This window comes from Tachyglossus aculeatus, chromosome 24 (genome assembly GCF_015852505.1).
Source record: "Tachyglossus aculeatus isolate mTacAcu1 chromosome 24, mTacAcu1.pri, whole genome shotgun sequence".
NCBI lineage: Eukaryota > Metazoa > Chordata > Mammalia > Monotremata > Tachyglossidae > Tachyglossus > Tachyglossus aculeatus.
This window is the reverse complement of record NC_052089.1, coordinates 23405468-23424939: the sequence shown is the minus strand read 5'-3', so window position 1 is coordinate 23424939 and position 19472 is coordinate 23405468. Positions and strand designations below refer to the sequence as shown.

Genomic DNA, 19472 nt, shown 5'->3' with positions numbered 1-19472 from the left:
AGCTTACAAAATACAGGAGAGAGACATCAAAATAGATTAGGGAACAGGAGAAAATAATAGAGTAAAAAATATTTATGTTAGTATGGTGGGGCAGGGGTGCATATCCAAGGGCCTAAGGGGTACACAGTCAACTGCATAGTTGATGCGGAGGTCAGGGGAGGTAGGGGAACTAAAGGGGCTTAGTCTGGGAAGGTCTCCTTGCTGAAAGAGATAATTTTAGGAGGTGGGAATAGTGGCAGACTGACATATGGATGGGGAGGGAGATTCAGGCCTGAGGGAAAACATGGGCAAGGAATCAAAATAGCCCGGTTCCCTTCTCCCATCCTGACTCCAGAAGTTCCCTAGACCCATATCTCAACACCCAAACCACTACAGAGGATGACAATTTCTGGGCTAGGAAGAAGCAGGGGAACTTTACGAGTCCCTAGCTCTCAGCACAGTCCTTGAAGGAATGCTTTCTGGGAGGAGGTAGTTCAGCCAATACTGAGAACTGAGGAGGGGAAGATTTTGGTTGGGGTGGACTCATCCCCAGGCTGATGCCCATGTCCCCCTTCATGCAGACATTCCTCTGACCTTAATTTGGAGAAGGGGTAGGGAGGAGAAGAATTGGTTCCTTCTCTGTTGGATTAAAAAAGGCAATCAAGTATAGCCATTTGAGATACTTATTAAGTGATCCAACTGGCAAGATCGTCACCTCAGTTTAGGGGCCGAAATGGAGACGGTCAAAGCAGAACTGCCCCTGAGGCAGGCTCCCAACCTCTTTCCCGAAGTCTTTGGCCAAAGTCGCAGATGCTTCTGGACATGCCAGGAACGCAACAGGGGCTGGGAGGTTCGGGGGAGGTGGGAGAAGCACACAGACCTCCAAAACCAAAGGCCCCAGCAAGCACCCTCCTCTAGGTCTGGGAGCACCACGGGGCCAGGAGGGAAAGTCTGTAGGCCAGTGGGAAATAGTCAATCAGGAATATAAGTGCTTAGTACAGGTCTCCAGGGGCTCAACAAATGATCCAGCAGCTCACCAGCTCTCTTAGGATTAGTGAGTAAGCACCAAGTTAGAGGCACCTAGGGAGCAGCTGCTACTTTGACACACCTGGAGTAAAAGAAAAATCAAAATTAAATTCCACATCCGGGGAAGGGATACAACTTGGTCAGACTCAAACGAGAGTCAGAGACCTCCATGGCAAGGCTTTGGCTTCTGTCTCTCTGGGAGGAGAGGGAAAGAGTCTCCGTCGATTGCTAAGACTGAACCACGAGTTCTTCTGCAGAGGGTACTGTGTCCTTCCCCAAGCCACTCTGCCTTCCTCCATGGGGGAGGGACTGGCAGGACATCTACGAGCAGGAGAGGATTCCACCATTTAACAAACATACACTAAATCAATAAGGGGTAAAATGGTCCTTCACCCTGCACCCAAAAGGGAAGAAACCCTTGCAGGTCAAAGGCAAATTAAACAAGGGATGAATCACAGAGACCCAATCATTGACCCGCTTGAGGAATCGGAATTCATTCGGATCAGACACATGGCCACAGCAGAGAGGAATTTCACATCGTGTGGGAATCCAGAGAAGCAAAAAGTGTCACTAAGACAAGGAGGCCAGCCAACATTACTTTGCATTACAGCCTTAAACTTCAGCAGTTCAAACAAGTTAGTTCTCACCAAATCCCCATTTTTTTTTTAAATGGTATTTGTTAAGTATTTACCATGTACTGTACTAAGCACCAGGGTAGATACACGCTAACAGATGAGACAACTGAGGCAGAGAGGAAGTGAAATGACTTGCCCAAGCTCACCCAGCAGACAAGTGAGGAACTGGGTTTAGAACCCAAGTCCTCTCACTAACAGGCCCGTGTTCCACCCATTAGAGCACACTGCTTCTCAGCTGGAAATGCTTCAGGACTTTCTATTTAGCCTGCTCCTCAGAAGAACAGTTTTCTAACCCTTGCTGAAGGAAGCCACCAGACAAGCCAGCTTTGCTGGGGCCCAATGAGTTATTGAAGGCAACAGGCTCCAGGGTGATGAAAAGGGAAATAAAGTATCCATTTCTGGCCTTTCTTGAGCTCTCTGATCTGTTGATGGGTTAATCCTCAGAGAACTCCCGGGAGAGAGGCCGTGCTGACCCAGTAGAAAGCAAAGACCCCCAAAGTTTTGTCCAGCTCAAAGTCACTCAGCGGATGGCCGTCGACCACCTGGACTTGCTCTCTGAATTGTCCCCGAGCCAGGAAAACTTGATCACCTCACGTTCTCCCCTCCGGCCAGGCAACCAAGCCTATTCTCCCCACCTACACTGTAAGCTTGTTTTGGGCAGGGACTCTGTCTCTTTATCATTCTATTGTACTCCCAAGCGCTTAGTACTCCGCACACAGTAAGCTCTCAATAAATAGGAGTGTGGCTTAGTGGATAGAGTACGGGCCTGGGCGTTGGAAGTATCTTGGTTCTAATCCCTGCTCATTCATTCACTCAATCGTATTTATTGAGGGCTTACTGTGTGCAGAGCACTGTACTAAGCTCTTGGGAAGTACAAGTTGGCAACATCTAGAGACGGTCCTTACCCAACAGCGGGCTCACAGTCTAGAAGGGGGAGACAGACAACAAAACAAAACATATTAACAGAATAGAATAAATATGTACAAATAAAATACATAGAGTAATACATACAAGTAATAAATATGTACAATGTGTATACAGACATGTGTGCTCTGCCACATGTCTTCTGTGTGACCTTGGGCAAGTCACTAAACTTCCTTGGGCCTTGGTTACCTCAACTGTAAATGGGGATTAAGAGTGTGAGCCTCATGTGGGACAGGGACTGCATCCAACCTTCTTAACTTGTACTTACCCCAGCACTTACAACAGTACTTGGCGTAATAGTAAACACTTAACACGAACCATTATTATAAATAAATACAATTGGAGACTTACCCAACAGACAACTCTCCCCACACAAATCAATGCTCTCACCAGTCTCCCTAGCTGGGATGCCTCCCTTCCACCCCTACAAATGCTTCCTTCAAACTCCATGGATAACCCATCTTCTCCAGAAAGCATTCCCAGATAAGCTTCCACCTGATTTTGGTGATCCCCATACCCCCCTCCCTCTCCCAAGAACCCATATACCGACATCGCTGCAATTACCAGCGTGGCTCAGTGGAAAGAGCCTGGGATTTGGAGTCAGAGGTCATGGGTTCAAATCCCAGCCCCTCCACTTGTCCACTGTGTAACTTTGGACAAGTCACTTCACTTCTCTGTGCCTCAGTTCCCTCATCTGTAAAATGGGGATTAAGACTGTGTGCCCCCCGTGGGACAACCTGATCACCTTGTAACCTCTCCAGTGCTTTGTACAGTGCTTTGCACATAATAAGCACTTATGTTGCCAGCTTGTACTTCCCAAGCGCTTAGTACAGTCCTCTGCACACAGTAAGTGCTCAATAAATACGATTGAATGAATGAAAGCCATCATTATTATTACCAGTAGAGGCATTTCTGTTACTGTTATTCTTTGGTTCATCTGGTGCTTATCATTCCTGCCCCCTGTGAATTTGTGATGATTTTATGTTTGGGTCTTGGATTGTCCTGCCTCCTCCATCAGCCCTTGGGGTCCAGCCCCAAATTTCAGACACTCGGTCACTCTGAGGCAGAAAGAATTTGCTGCCTCTCCAGTTCCGGGTGATGTTACCAACAACATGTTGCAGAAGACAGCTCCCAGAACGGTTCTCCGACCCCACATTGCAGCCCCTCCACCTCTGCCACCCTCACAGACACCACAGCCCCTCATCCCAAGGATCCAGGGCAATTTGGCTCCCACGCTGTTCGACCACAATCTTAGTGCCACCCCCATCTTAATACACCACTTCCATCCTGCTCAACACAACCCTGCTGCCTCCATTTTAGAGAGGCACAGAGGAACCTTCCGGCCTTAGCTTCATCATCTTTATGGGAGTGAGGGGGTCACAACCACCACCCTCCCCCCTACCCTCTCCATTGGTGCCCCTGGCCTCACTCACCCCTGGAAGCCAGTTTTGGTTCCACTGATCAACGGATATCGCATGCCATCCCTCCTCACAGCGTCCAGGGCACTGTCAGTCTTCACCTCTGAGGCCAATCTACTTTCCCCATAGACAGTTAACTCATGAGAAGCAATACTCTGACCTCTCTAGACTTTTCTCTAGGGCTCTGCTCACAGAGAGTACCAGGGACACACAGACACTGTGGAAATAGACAATGCATGAGAAAGAACCCTACTGCCTCACTGAGTTGAGGAAAAACCTTCCACTCTTCAGCCACTCTCACCTCACGAGAGCAAACCTTTAACTGCTGCCTACTGAGAAATGCTTTTCACCTGTGCAGCTCATCAGGCCTCCACCCTGCTCTGCCTAAGAGGAGGCAGCGGGCTGGACGATCCCCACACACCTGAGGGGAATAAACCAGATTCCCTTTCCAGCCCAGACTCCGGGAGAGACACCATCTACTCTCTAGACCTCAGTTTTCCCAGCAGTTCAATGGGATGATGCTCATAACAGTGTGGCTCAGTGGAAAGAGCACGGGCTTTGGAGTCAGAGTTCATGGGTTCAAATCCCGGCTCTGCCAATTGTCAGCTGTGTGAATTTGGGCAAGTCACTTCACCTCTCTGTGCTTCAGTTACCTCGTCTGTAAAATGGGAATTAAGACTGTGAGCCCCCTGTGGGACAACCTGATCACCTTGTAACCTCCCCAGCACTTAGAACAGTGCTTTGCACATAGTAAGCACTTAATGAATGCCATCATCATCATCATTATTATTATTATAAACAGCCCATTCTCACTTCCCAGGCCGACTCGGGGAACAGAGAGGCCCAACTGGGTGAGGATTGTCCTGCCAGGAAGAGTATTCCCAAGCACGAACAGTTATTGTTGCGAACGGGTGAAGTGTCAGTTTCTGGAATCGGCCTCAGGGCCTGCCCGGCTTGGACTGTCTCCTGGTCTCTCTCCTCTTCCCCTCTGGGGCCCATCTGTGGGTCAGAGTGCCCTTGGCTCGTTAGATCAGTTCAGTGGGGGTAAACAACCGGAATTTAAATTAGCTCTTTCCCTGATCTGCTGCAGGAATCCTTTCTCCCCTTCCCAGGCAGAGACTAGAAACCCCAGGGGCAGGGGAGCAAGGTAGACCGAAGCCCGCAGGGGTGACCTAGGAGGGTCTGTGGTGACATCCCCAGCCCAACCTGGGCTCACGACCTGAAATGCAGGGCCACGTGAATGACGGTTGTGTTGTTTGTTAAGTGCTTATTTAGTGCCAAGCACTGTGCTAAGCGCCAGAGTAGTGGGACAGTCCCTACCCCACCCAGGGCTCATAGCCTAAGTAGAAGGGAAGAAAAGGGATCAAATTATAAGAGCGGAAAAGGTATCAACCCCCCCCCCCATTTTACAGATGAGGAAACCGAGGCTCAGAGAAGGCAAATGACTTGCCCAATGTCCGACGGCAGGCAAGGGGCAGAACCAGGATTAAGAACCAGGTCCCCTGACTCTTATGCCTGTGCTTTTTCGGTTAAACCACACAGCTTCTGGAGTGACTCTGTGAACAACCGGCCTCCGGGAGAGAGCGATGCTAAAAGCTGCCACCCGCCCCCCACCCAAGAAGGATGCACAGGAAATATGAAATGGGGCAAGATTAGCGGCTCGGCTGCCCCAGAGGGAGGTGGGAGGGTAAATAATAATAATAATAATGGCATTTATTAAGCGCTTACTATGTGCAAAGCACTGTTCTAAGTGCTGGAGAGGTTACCAGGTGATCAAGTTGTCTCCCAGGGGGCTCACAGTCTTAATCCCCATTTTACAGATGAGGTAACTGAGGCCCAGAGAAGTGAAGTGACTTGCCCAAAGTCACACAGCTGACAAGCGGCAGAGCCGGGATTTGAACCCCTGACCTCTTACTCCAAAGCCCATGCTGGTAAAGGCTAGTTTACTCTGTGGCTGATGTGTCCGTAACACCACCTGAGGAGGCAAAGTCAGATCCTGGAGGGCCCAGGGGAGAATGGAATGGAAAGCAGAGAAAAGAGCCAATAGAGTCCCGGCCCCCTAAAAGAGAAGACACCTTTGAGGTGGGTTTCAACCAAACGGATTATCTATGGGGATGGACTTGGAGGGCTTTACTCAATTTGCTGATTTCTATCTACCTTTCCCGCCCCACTGCAATTTTTTTTTATAATTAGAATCAAACCCAATACTCCCAATTAATTATTTTTTGGTACACAGTCGTTTATTTGGCAAAGTGGATAGGAAGACGAAGAAGAAGAACCCTCCTTGGTAACCAAAGGCAAAGTTTCCCTGCGAGCACTTGGGGCCGTGACTGTTTCCCTTATGCGCCGGTTTCTCAACTGTCACCAATCAATCAATCAATCAATCAATCGTATTTATTGAGCGCTTACTATGTGCAGAGCACTGTACTAAGCGCTTGGGAAGTACAAATTGGCATCACATAGAGACAGTCCCTACCCAACAGTGGGCTCACAGTCTAAAAGGGGGAGACAGAGAACAGAACCAAACATACCAACAAAATAAAATAAGTAGGATAGAAATGTACAAGTAAAATAAATAAATAAATAAATAAATAGAGTAATAAATATGTACAACCATATATACATATATACAGGTGCTGTGGGGAAGGGACGGAGGTAAGACGGGGGGATGGAGAGGGGGACGAGGGGGAGAGGAAAGAAGGGGCTCAGTCTGGGAAGGTCACCAGTCCGGAGAGGCGAGCCGAGAGGAGTGCGGCTAGCCAGAAGGACTGAAGCCACAGGGGCAACTGAGCAGGGTGCGAGGCCCACCAGCTGGACTCCCAAACTCTTGGGACGTCCCATCCTGAAAATTCCCCGACGCTGGCATCCGGTCTGGCCCAGCTGACTCCTATCCAAGGATGAGGTGCTTTGGCATCGCCACGTACGACCTTGGCTGGTTCTCCATCCTCACGGCGCTCAAACCCGCCACTTCGTCATACTCCCAGATGGATAGCGCGGCAGCGAACGCGCTGTCATCTAAAATGAACTTGAAAAATTGGGCTCAGCCGCTGGCCCCTTTCGCCTGCTCTCCGGGGGCCTCACACAAGCCGGTCAAAGCTGTAAAGATGTTCCCAGGTCCCTAGCCAATCCCCAACTGGCCCCCGGGCTCTTTCATTCATTCAATCGTATTTATTGAGCGCTTACTGTATGCAGAGCACTGTACTAAGCGCTTGGGAAGTACAAGTTGGCCAAATATAGAGACGGTCACTACCCAGCAACGGGCTCACAGTCTAGAAGAGGCAGCAAGACCTGACGGGAGGAGCAAGGCACTGGGAGTCACCAGATTCCAATCCCAGTATGACCCCTGAGCAAGCCACTTGGCTTCTCTGGGCCTCAGTTTCCTCACTTGCAAAATGGGGATAAGATAGATTGTGAGCCCCAAGGGGACAGGGACTGTGCCTGGAGAAGTAGAGTGGCCTAGCAGATAGAGCACAGGCCCGGGACTCAGAAGGACCTGGGTTCTAATTCCAGCTTCGCCACTTGTCTGCTGTGTGTCCTTGGGTAAGTCACTTAACTTTTCTGTGCCTCAGTTACCTCACCTATAAAATGGGCCTTACGGCTCTGAGCCACACTTGAGGCAGGGACTGTGTACAACCCGATTTGCTCGTATCCACCCCAGTGCTTAGTACAGTGACTGGCACATTGTAAGAGCTCAACAAATACCACAATTATTATTATTATAACCTTGAATCCACCCTTGAACCTTGAATATTATATAAATTATATATTGAATAGAATATTGAATATTATATATATTGAATATATGAATATATATTATATATTGTATATATTATATAAATGTTATAATCTTGAATCTTAGAGAAGTAGTGTGGCTCTTCTAGACTGTGAGCCCATTGCTGGGTAGTGACCGTCTCTATATTTGGCCAGCTTGTACTTCCCAAGCACTTAGTACAGTGCTCTGCATACAGTAAGCGCTCAATAAATACGATTGAATGAATGAAAGAGCCCGGGCTTTGGAGTCAGTGGTCATGGGTTCAAATCCCAGCTCCTCCAGTTGTCAGCTGTGTGACTGGGCAAGTCACTTCACTTCTCTGTGCCTCAGTTACCTCATCTGTAAAATAGGGATTGATTGTGAGCCCCCCGTGGGACCACCTGATCACCTTGTAAACTCCCCAGCACTTAGAACAGTGCTTACACATAGTAAGCACTTAATAAATGCCATTATTATTATTATTACCCCTGCTCTCAGCATATGGTAAGAGCTTAGATACCGTAATGAGTAACATTATTCATTCATTCATTCAATCGTATTTATTGAGCGCTCACTGTGTGCAGAGCACTGTACTAAGCGATTGGGAAGTCCAAGTTGGCCTGCCTCCCTTAAGCAATCATGGGAACCATCTGGCATTTGGGTTTAACCCTTGAGCTTCCCAGAAGGGGGCCTGGAGGCTGACACCCCTGAGGGTGACACGGAAATGACCAGTTCCCGAGGCCACAGTAGCTTGGTGGCTAAAGCACAGGCCTAGGATTCAGAAGGACCTGGTTTTAATCTCGGCTCCTCCACGTGTCTGCTGTATGACCTTGGTCAAGTCACGTCACTTCTCTGGGCCTCGGTTACCTCATCTGTAAAATGAGGATTAAGAGTGTGAGCCCCACGTGGGACTGGGACTGTGAACCAGCTTAACTTGTATCTGCCCCAGCATTTAGAACAGTGCTTGGTGCATAGTAAGTGCCTAACAAATATCATCATCACAGGGCAAGATCCCTGGACTTGTCCTGTTTTCCCCTATCCCAAATCTATTTTAATGCCTGGCTCCCTCTGCAGATTGCTTCTGCCTCTGGAGAAGCAGCATGGCTCAGTGGTAAGAGCACGGGCTTGGGAGTCAGAGGTCATGGGTTTGAATCCCGGCTCTGCCACTTATCAGCTGTGTGACTTTGGGCAAGTCACTTCTCTGTGCCTCAGTTACCTCATCTGTAAAATGGGGATTAAGATTGTGAGCCCCCCGTGGGACAACCTGATCACCTTGTATCCCCCCCAGCGCTTAGAACAGTGCTTTGCACATAGTAAGCGCTTAATAAATACCATCATCATTATAAGGTCCTTATTTTCAGGGGTATTTTTATGGTATTTGTAAAGCACTTACTCTTTGCCAGATACTGTACCAAGCGCCGGGGTAGATACCGGATAATCAAGTTGGACAGAGTTCCTGTCCTACAAGGGGCTCACAATCTTAATCCCCATTTTCCAGATGAGGTAACTGAGGCCCAGAGAAGTGAAGTGACTTGTCCGAGGTCACGCAGCAGACAAGTGGCAGAGCCGGGATTAGAACCCAGGTCCTTCTGACTCCCAGCTCCTACTCTATCCACTAGGCCATGCTGCTTCTCTTGTTAGGCAGGGCTCATGTCTACCACCTCTGTGGTACTGTACTTACTTATCCAAGCACTCAATATAGTGCTCTGCACACAGTAAGCGCTCAGTAAATACCATTGATTGATTGACTTCATAAAGCCCGGCGAAATTTGATCAGCCCCGGAGAGAAAACGATGTCCTGAAAATGACTGGGTGGAGAGGCATTTCTGCCTTGCGGGAATGCCAAGGCCAACATTCCAATAGGGAGCTTCTCAGGGCTCTCACCTGAAGACTGTTGGTTTTTCTCTCCTCCCAGCCCCCAACCCCTCTCCTGCCTGAATAATAATACTAATAATAATAATCATCATCATCATCATCATCATCATCATCACATTTGTTAAGGACTTACTATGTGCAAAGCACTGTTCTAAGCACTCGGGAGGTTACAAGGTGATCAGGTTGTCCCACTTCTCTGTGCCTCATTTTACCTCATCTGTAAAATGGGGGTTAAAACTGCGAGCCCCCCGTGGGACAAGCTGATCACCTTGTAAACTTCCCAGTGCTTAGAACAGCGCTTTGCACATAGTAAGCACTTAACAAATACCATAATTATTATTATTATTAACAAACAGGGACAACCTTCCCAGAGCTTAGAGCAGTGCTTTGCACATAGTAAGCACTTAACAAATACCATAATTATTATTATGATTATTGTTAACAAACAGGGACAACCTTCCCAGCGCTTAGAACAGTGCTTTGCACATAACAAGCACTTAACAAATACCATAATTATTATTATTATTGTTAACAAACAGGGACAACCTTCCCAGCACTTAGAACAGTGCTTTGCACATAGTAAGCACTTAACAAATACCATAATTATTATTATTATTGTTACAGAGACAACCTTCCCAGCGCTTAGAACAGTGCTTTGCACATAGTAAGCACTTAACAAATACCATAATTATTATTATGATTATTGTTAACAAACAGGGACAACCTTCCCAGCGCTTAGAGCAGTGCTTTGCACATAGTAAGCACTTAACAAATACCATAATAATTATTATTATTATTGTTAACAAACAGGGACAACCTTCCCAGCACTTACAGCAGTGCTTTGCATGTAGTAAGCACTTAACAAATACCATAATTATTATTATTATTATTGTTAACAAACAGGGACAACCTTCCCAGCGCTTAGAACAGAGCTTTGCACGTAGTAAGCACTTAACAAATACCATAATTATTATTATTATTAACAAACAGGGACAAGGGACCTTGGTTGAAGCTTTCAAATAGTCTGAGGCCGGCCCAGCCAGGGGAATGTTGTCAGCCTCATTTCTCCCCATCCTCTGTGCCAGCAGAGGCCAGACAGGCACGTCTTCCCCCAGTAATAATAATGGTAGCATTTATTAAGCGCTTACTGTGTGCAAGGCACTGTTCTAAGCGCTGGGGAGGTTACAAGGTGATCAGGTTGTCCCACGGTGGGGGGCTCCACAGTCTTCATCCCCATTTTGCAGATGAAGGAACTGAGGCCCAGAGAAGTGAAGTGACTTGCCCGAAGTCACACAGCTGGCAGAGCCGGGATTTGAACCCATGACCTCGGACTCCAAAGCCCGGGCTCTTTCCACTGAGCCACGCTGCTTCTCTAGCCCCAAGCCCTGCCACCCAACATCCCTTGGAGCTTTTCCACCTCCACATGGAGCGAGCCGGACCCGGGCGAGGCGGGGAGATTTGGCCACCCGAGGGGACGAGCTGAAATGGCCGAGAGCCAGGAGGGCAAACAGAGAGAACAGGTTTGTGGGCGAGCTTCTTTACCAAAATAGAACCGCGTCCCCTCAGACAAAGAAGCGTTTGGTTCTTGAGTTACACACACCAGGAAGAGGGAAGCAGAAAATGTGCATCATTCTGGGTACGGGACCTGACATCCGAAAAGAGAGGGGATGGGGGGCTTTGGGCTCTTCTGGAAAGGCAGAAGATTACCTCAGGGGACTGAAATGTGCGGATTTTTAAGGGCGTTGACTGGTACAAGGAGACACCAAACCATAATGCCCTTCCATCATCATCATCAATCGTATTTATTGAGCGCTTACTATGTGCAGAGCACTGAAGTACAAATTGGCAACATCTAGAGACAGTCCCTACCCAACAGTGGGCTCACAGTCTAAAAGGGGGAGACAGAGAACAAAACCAAACATACTAACAAAATAAAATAAATAGAATAGCTATGTACAAGTAAAATAAATAAATAAATAAATAGAGTAAGAAATACGCACAAACATATATAAGACAAAGATCGGGAGAGTAACTTGTTTGAAGAACATTCACTCATTCAATCGTATTTATTGAGTGCTTGCTGTGTGCAATAATAATAACAATAATAATGACGGTATTTGTTAAGTGCTTACTATGTGCCAAGTACTGTTCCAAGCACTGGGGGAGATACAAGGTAATCAGGCTGTCCCATGTGGGACTTAGAGTCTTAATCCCCATTTTCCAGTTGAGGTAACTGAGGCACGGAGAAGTGAAGTGACTTGCCCAAAGTCACACAGCTGACAGTTGGCGGAGCCGGGATTGGAACCCAGGACCTCTGACTCCAAAGCCCGGGCTCTTTCCACTGAGCCATGCTGCTTTGGAGAGATGTTTCCCCCAAGTATCTCTCTAACGCCACCGAGGTTATTTAATAGCCCACCAGTAGGATTTTAGTCAGACTATAACTGCTCCCACAGGAAATTCACTCACAAGACTCTCGTCCTCCAGTGCATTTCCCACAGGTCCTTGCCTTCTAGCGAAGGAGCACAGGGCTAGGAATCAAAAGACCTGGGTTCTAATCCCGACTCCACCACTTACATGCAGTGTGATCTCGGGCAAGTCACTTTACTTTCCTGTGCTTCATCTGCTCTTCGGCAAAAATGGGGGGAAATTCCCTGTTTTCCCTCCCTCTTAGACTATGTGAGACAGGAACTGTGTCCGATCTGTTCATCTTGTATCTGCCCCAGTGCTTAGTCTAGTGCTTGGCATGTAGCATTTAATAAATACCATAAAACAAAATGAGTCAAAGAGAAAGAGGAACCAAAGATGACACCGAAGGATGGAGGGGCCCCTCCTATCATCATCATCAATCGTATTTATTGAGCGCTTACTATGTGCAGAGCACTGTACTAAGCGCTTGGGAAGTACAAATTGGCAACATATCTGACTGGACAGGCTTGTCTTCCAGGGTTCCCATCCGGTCAGCAAGCCTACACCCTAAGACACACCTCTCCGATGGAGCTGTCGCTCTGCTCCCCAAGGTTTGGAAGTGGGATCCAGTGGCGAAGAACAAGAATAATCGGGATATTGGTTAAGTACTTACTATGTAAGTACTTAAGAGCTTAACAAGTACTTAAGAGTAGCAGCGTGGCACTTTGGAGTCAATCAATCAATCGTATTTATTGAGCGCTTACTGTGTGCAGAGCACTGTACTAAGCGCTTGGGAAGTACAGGTTGGCAACATCTAGAGACAGTCCCTACCCACCAGTGGGCTCACAGTCTAGAAGGGGGAGACAGAGAACAAAACATAGTAACAAAATAAAATTAATAGAATATCAATCAATCAATCGTAATTATTGAGCGCTTACTGTGCACAGAGCACTGTACTAAACGCTTGGGAAGTACAGGTTGGCAACCTCTAGAGACGGTCCCTACCCAACAGTGGGCTCACAGTCTAGAAGGGGGAGACAGAGAACAAAACAAAACATATTAACAAAATAAAATAGAATATCAATCAATCAATCAGAGTGGCTCAGTGGAAACAGCACAGGCTTTGCAGAAGTCAGGGGTTCAAATCCCGGCTCCACCAATTGTCAGCTGTGTGACTTTGGGCAAGTCACTTCACTTGGCTGGGCCTCAGTTACCGCATCTGTCAAATGGGGATTAAGACTGTGAGCCCCGCCATGGGACAACCTGATCACCGTGTAACCTCCCCAGCGCTTAGTACAGTGCTTTGCACAGGGTAAGCGCTTATAAATGCCATCATTATTACGTGCCAGGCATATTAAGCACCGGGATGGGTCCAAGCAAATCAGCTTAGACAAAGTCCCTGTCCCACGTCGGGCTCGCCAACAGACGCGTCGCCCAAGTGGGAGCAGGAGCAATCCTGGGGTTGTTCTGGCTTCCTGCGGGAAGGGAGGTCAGGGAATGTCGTTGGGAAGAGGCATTTCTGGGAAAAGTCACCTCTTCTTCCCTGCCCTGTACAAACCTCAGAAAGCCAACAGTGGCACCCCAAAATCCCCAGCTCCCTGGGTTGGCGTGACGCGGTTCCACTGAACCCTGGAAGGAAGAAAGGGGGCTTGGATCAGGGACATATCCTGGTGGATGGTGGTGGGGGGAAAAGAGTCCAGGGACATATCCCGGTGGATGGTGGTGGGGGGAAAAGAGTCCAAAACAGCAGCGGGACTGGAGGCCCAGGGTCTCCCGCGGAAATCCCGTATCCGCCGCTAAGCTCGGGCGGGAAATAATGCTTAATCCCCGATCTGTGGGTATGAAAGAGGACGGAGTGCAAAGGAGAGCGGAGAACGCACCGAGTCAATGTTATTGATTTACACTCGGAGAGAAATGCCAGAGCTATTATCTAGATGTCAAAATCCCTCCAGAAGACTACAAGGCCGTTTTGATCATTTGAAACTAAATACCTGCCTTCTCCAAGATGAGGGTCTCAGACAGAGAGCCTCCTCGCATACCACTGCGATACACTAAATGGGTCATATTTCTCTTTCAGAGGTTCGACCCTGTGAAATTATATGCAATTTCAAAAAGAACAAGTTGTTATTCCTTTCAGAGCCCTCTTCTCTTAAAAGCCTGTTTCGACTAAGATTAATTCATAGCCCAAGGAGATTCTGGGGGAAGAAGAGCATCTTGAAAAGAGTCTAAGAATTCCTGTCTTCGCCTCCTCCCATTGCAAATTACAGCATTTCGGGAATGGAAGTGGATTTGCCCAGGACAGCAGGTGAGTGGCTCCGTTTTGAGCGTTTGGCAGTCAGAAGAGAGAGGCTCCTTATGGAGTCCAGTGTCATCGAGTGTCCCCCTCTAAAAATAATAATAATGGTACTTGTTAAGCACTTGAGAAGCAGCGTGGCTCAGTGGAAAGAGCCGGGCTTTGGAGTCAGAGGTCATGGGTTCAAATCCCTGCTCCGCCAATTGCCAGTTGTGTGACTTTGGGCAAGTCACTTAACTTCTCTGGGCCTCAGTTCCCTCATCTGTAAAATGGGGGTGAAGACTGTGAGCCCCCCGTGGTACAATCTGATCACTTTGCAACCTCCCCCAGTGCTTAGAACAGTGCTTTGCGCATAGTAAGCGCTTTATAAATGCCATCATTATTATTATTACTCAGTGCAAGGCGCTGTACTAAGCTCTGAGACGGATACGAGCAAATCGCGTTGGACGCAGTCCCTATTCATTCATTCAATCGTATTCATTGAACACATACTGTGTGCAGAGCACTGTACTAAGCGCTTGGGAGGGGCTGACGCTCTTATCCCCATTTTGCAGGTGAGGAAACTGAGACCCAGAAACATGAAGTGGCTTGCCCTTATGTTGCCAACTTGTACTTCCCAAGTGTGCTCTGCACACAGTAAGCGCTCAATAAATACGATTGATTGATTGATTGATTGATTAATTGATTTCCCAAGCAGCAGACAAGTGGCAGAGCGGGGATTAGAACTTCTCTGCGGGTCCAGCACTCAGCCTCCACAGGGTTTCGGGAAACGGTTGGAGGAATGCAAGCCAAAACGCTTCCGGGGCCTGGAGCGCCCCAAACCCAGCCGCCAATCTGCAGACATTCCAGGCAGTCGGGAATTTTGGGTTACAGAAGTCTCGAGCACGGGACACTCTAACCTCTAGGCTTCTCCAAACACGACCGGGATCTTCCCTGTGGCAACCGGAGTCTTGGCTCCTTCCCCTTGTTCCCGGCCGGAGGGCAGGCTCACCGCCACTGCGGGTCCTCGTCGGGAGCTAATGTTCGCATCAGGCGCCTCTGACCTCTGACCCCTCTGTTGCCACAAGTCACTGTCCAGTGTATACATCAATAATACAGTAATAACAGTGTTTGGCACATAGTAAGTGCTTAACAGAGACCACTATTACTATTAAATGAGGGAAAATTAGAGAAGCAGCGTGGCTTAGTGGAAAGAGCCCGGGTTTTGGAGTCAGAAGTCACGGGTTCAAATCCCGGCTCCGCCAATTGTCAGCTGTGTGACTTTGGGCACGTCTCTGGGCCTCAGTTACCTCATCTGGAAAATGGGGATGAAGACTGTGAGACCCCCATGGGACAACCTGATCACCTTGTAACTTCCCCAGCACTTAGAACAGTGCTTTGCACATAGTAAGCACTTAATAAATGCCATCGTCGTTATTATTATTATTATCCGCTCCACACTGAGAGCTGCTTCAAGGCAGGGGACCTCCACTCTTGAACTTTCCAAGAGACTCCGTCAGCCAGGAGGCAGCATGGCCCAGTGGCTAGAGCACGGGCCTGAGCGTCCAAAGAACCTGGGTTCTAATCCTGGCCCCGCCACTGCTGCTGTATGACCTTGGCCAAGTCACTTCACTTCTCTGGGCCTCAGTTACTTTGTCTGGAAAATGGGGTTTAAGACTGTGAGGCCCCATGTGGGACAGGGACTGTGTCCATCCTGATGATCTTGTATCTACCCTAGCACTTAGAACAGTGCTTGACACGTAGTAAGCGCGTAACAAATACTATTATTAATAATAATAATGATAATAATGGCATTTATTAAGCACTTACTATGTGCAAAGCACTGTACTAAGCGCTGGGGAGGTTACAAGGTGATCAGGTTGCCCCCCGGGGGGCTCACAGTCTTAATCCCCATTTGACAGGTGAGGGAACTGAGGCCCAGAGAAGTGAAGTGACTTGCCCAAGGTCACACAGCTGACAATTGGCGGAGCCGGGATTTGAACCCATGACCTCTGACTCCAAAGCCCAGGCTCTTTCCGCTGAGCCACGCTGAAGAGGGTCCCGCCCAGGCCGCCCCAGCAGTCCCCCGGCCTGGGTTAGGCTAAAGAGGGGACACGTCTGCGAGATGATCTCGGCTTTTGGATCATATGTGTCTGTGCCATCTTTCTAAACCTTTCAGGTTCCTATCAGTGTTTAATCCGTGCAGGCAACTGTACTAAACACTTGGGAGAGCACAACAGTTGTAGACACGGCATGGTCCCTGCCCAGTGAAGCAGCGTGGCTCAGTGGAAAGAGCCCGGGCTTTGGAGTCAGAGGTCATGGGTTCAAATCCCAGCTCTGCAATTGTCAGCTGTTTGACTTTGGGCAAGTCACTTCACTCCTCTGTGCCTCAGTTCCCTCATCTGTAAAATGGGGATTAAGACTGTGAGCCCCATGTGGGGCAACCTGATCACCTTGTATCCCCCCAGCGCTTAGAACAGTGCTTTGCACATAGCAAGCGCTTAACAAATGCCATTATTATTATTATTATTATTATTATTATTATTGTTGTATTCCCAGTTCCACAACTTGTCAGCTGTGTGACTTTGGGCAAGTCGCTTCACTTCTCTGACCCTCAGTTCCCTCATCTGTAAAATGGGGATGAAGACTGTGAGCCCCCCATGGGACAACCTGATCACCTTGTATTCCCCCCAGCGCTTAGAACAGTGCTTTGCACATAGTAAGCGCTTAACAAATGCCATCATTATTATGCCCTAGAGGAGTTCATCTCGATAGATGCATGTTGTCAGAAAAAATTCCTCTAATTCTTTAGCCAAAATGCACAGTTAAGGCCTGTGCTGTGGCCACTGAAAGGCTCCAAACAGTCCAAATCTACCCCACCCAAGGTCTCCAAACGTTGCAATCAATCAGTCATATTTATTGAGCGCTTACTGTGTGCAGAGCACTGTACTAAGCGCTTGAGAAGTACAAGTTGGCAACATATAGAGACGGTCCCTACCCAACAGTGGGCTCACAGTGCCCTACACCTGTCTACATGTTTTGTTTTGTCGTCTGTCTCCCCCTTCTAGACTGTGAGCCTGTTGTTGGGTAGGGACCGTCTCTATATGTTGCAAACTTGTACTTCCCAAGCACTTAGTACAGTGCTCTGCACACAGTAAGTGCTCAATAAATATGACTAAATGAATGACTCCAACGCTCCACATTTTGATGCTATTGATGACTGTACACTTGCTGTGTCTTGTTGTCTGTCTCCCCCTTCTAGACTGTGAGCCTGTTGTTGGGTAGGGATTGTCAATCAATCAATCAATCAATCGTATTTATTGAGCGCTTACTGTGTGCAGAGCACTGGACTAAGTGCTTGGGAAGTACAAGTTGGCAACATATAGAGACGGTCCCTACCCAACAGTGGGCTCACAGTCTAGAAGTCCCTATCTGTTGCTGAATTGTACTGTCCAAGCGCTTAGTACAGTGCTCTACACACAGTAAGCACACAATAAATACGATTGAGTGAATGATTGAATGAATAAATCTGCCCCTCCCATGAGCTCCAATGCTCCATATTATCATTATGATATTTGTTAAGCGCTTACTACGTGTCAAGCACTGTTCTAAGAGTGGAGTAGATAGAAGTTAATAGATTCATTCATTCAATCATACTGGGTGCTTACTGTGAGCAGAGCACTGTACTAAGCGCTTGGGAGAGTACAATGCAACAATAAACAGACACATTCTCTGCCCACAATGAGCTTACAGTCTAGACGGGGAGAGATAGACATCAATAGAAATAAATAAATGACAGATGTGCAGATACATGCTGTGGGGTTGGGAGGGGGGAGAACAAAGGGAGCAAGTCAGGGCGGCATGGAAGGGAGTGGAAGAGGAGAAAAGGGGCCCACAATCAATCAATCAATCAATCATATTTATTGAGCACTTACTGTGTGCAGAGCACTGTACTAAGCGCTTGGGAAGTACAAATTGGCAACATATAGAGACGGTCCCTACCCAACAGTGGGCTCACAGTCTAAAAGGGGGAGACAGAGAACAAAACGAAACATACTAACAAAATAAAATAAATAGAATAGATATGTACAAGTAAAATACATCAATAAAGAGTAATAAATACATACAAACATATATACATATATACAGGTGCTGTGGGGAAGGGAAGGAGGTAAGGCGGGGGGACAAACGCCATTATTATTATTAATCAATCAATCAGTCGCATTTATTGAGCGCTTACTGTGCGCAGAGCACTGTACTAAGCGCTTGGGAAGTCCAAGTTGGTGCTTAGAACAAGGGCCCACGGTTCATATCTGTTGCAAACGTCTCTGAGAGCCCCCAAAAGCTCCAGATCTGTCCCACCCAAAGGCCCTAATGTTCCAGATTTGTCGCAGCGTGGCTAGAGAAGCAGCGTGGCTCAGTGGAAAGAACCCGGGCTTTGGAGTCAGAGGTCATGGGTTCAAATCCCAGTTCCACCACTTGTCAGCTGTGTGACTTTGGGAAAGTCACTTCACTTCTCTGGGCCTCAGTTACCTCATCTGTAAAATGGGGATTAAGACTGTGAGCCCCCCGTGGGGCAACCTGATCACCTCACAACCTCCCCAGTGCTTAGAACAGTGCTTTGCACACAATAAGCTCTTAATAAATGCCATCATTATTATTATTATTATTATTATAAAGACCCTCTCAGCCTGCCCATACTCTCAATTCAAAGGCCCTCCCTCCAGGACCTAGCTCCTGATAAACCTTCTGTTTATCCTTTATATATGTGTATATGTTTGTACATGTTTATTACTCTATTTATTTATTTATTTTACTTGTACCTATCTATTCTATTTATTTTATTTTGTTAGTATGTTTGGTTTTGTTCTCTGTCTCCCCCTTTTAGACTGTGAGCCCACTGTTGGGTAGGGACTGTCTCTATATGTTGTACTTCCCAAGCGCTTAGTACAGTGCTCTGCACACAGTAAGCGCTCAATAAATACGATTGATTGATTGATCCTTTCCGAACTCATCAACGGAGTGAAGAAAAGTGCCAAACAGGATGACAGGGCCAAAAAGAAGGGAAGTCAAGCAAATGAGGACCGGAGATTTCCTGAGGGCCGGACTTCAAGGGAGGCGGAGTGATTCGGTTCCCAATATTCCTAAGTGAGGTTTGATTAGATAAATGACCTTGAACCAGAGAA

At 47.7% G+C, this 19472-nt stretch overlaps 1 long non-coding RNA gene across 1 annotated transcript in view; it reads right to left on the bottom strand.

The window, feature by feature from the left end:
• Positions 1–4101, bottom strand: part of LOC119945276 — a 91061-nt gene extending 86960 nt beyond the window's left edge. Inside the window, exon 1 of the long non-coding RNA XR_005456162.1 lies at positions 3998–4101. This is a non-coding gene — a long non-coding RNA (uncharacterized LOC119945276). The remainder of the gene's footprint in view (positions 1–3997) is intronic.
• Positions 4102–19472: the final 15371 nt, after the last annotated feature.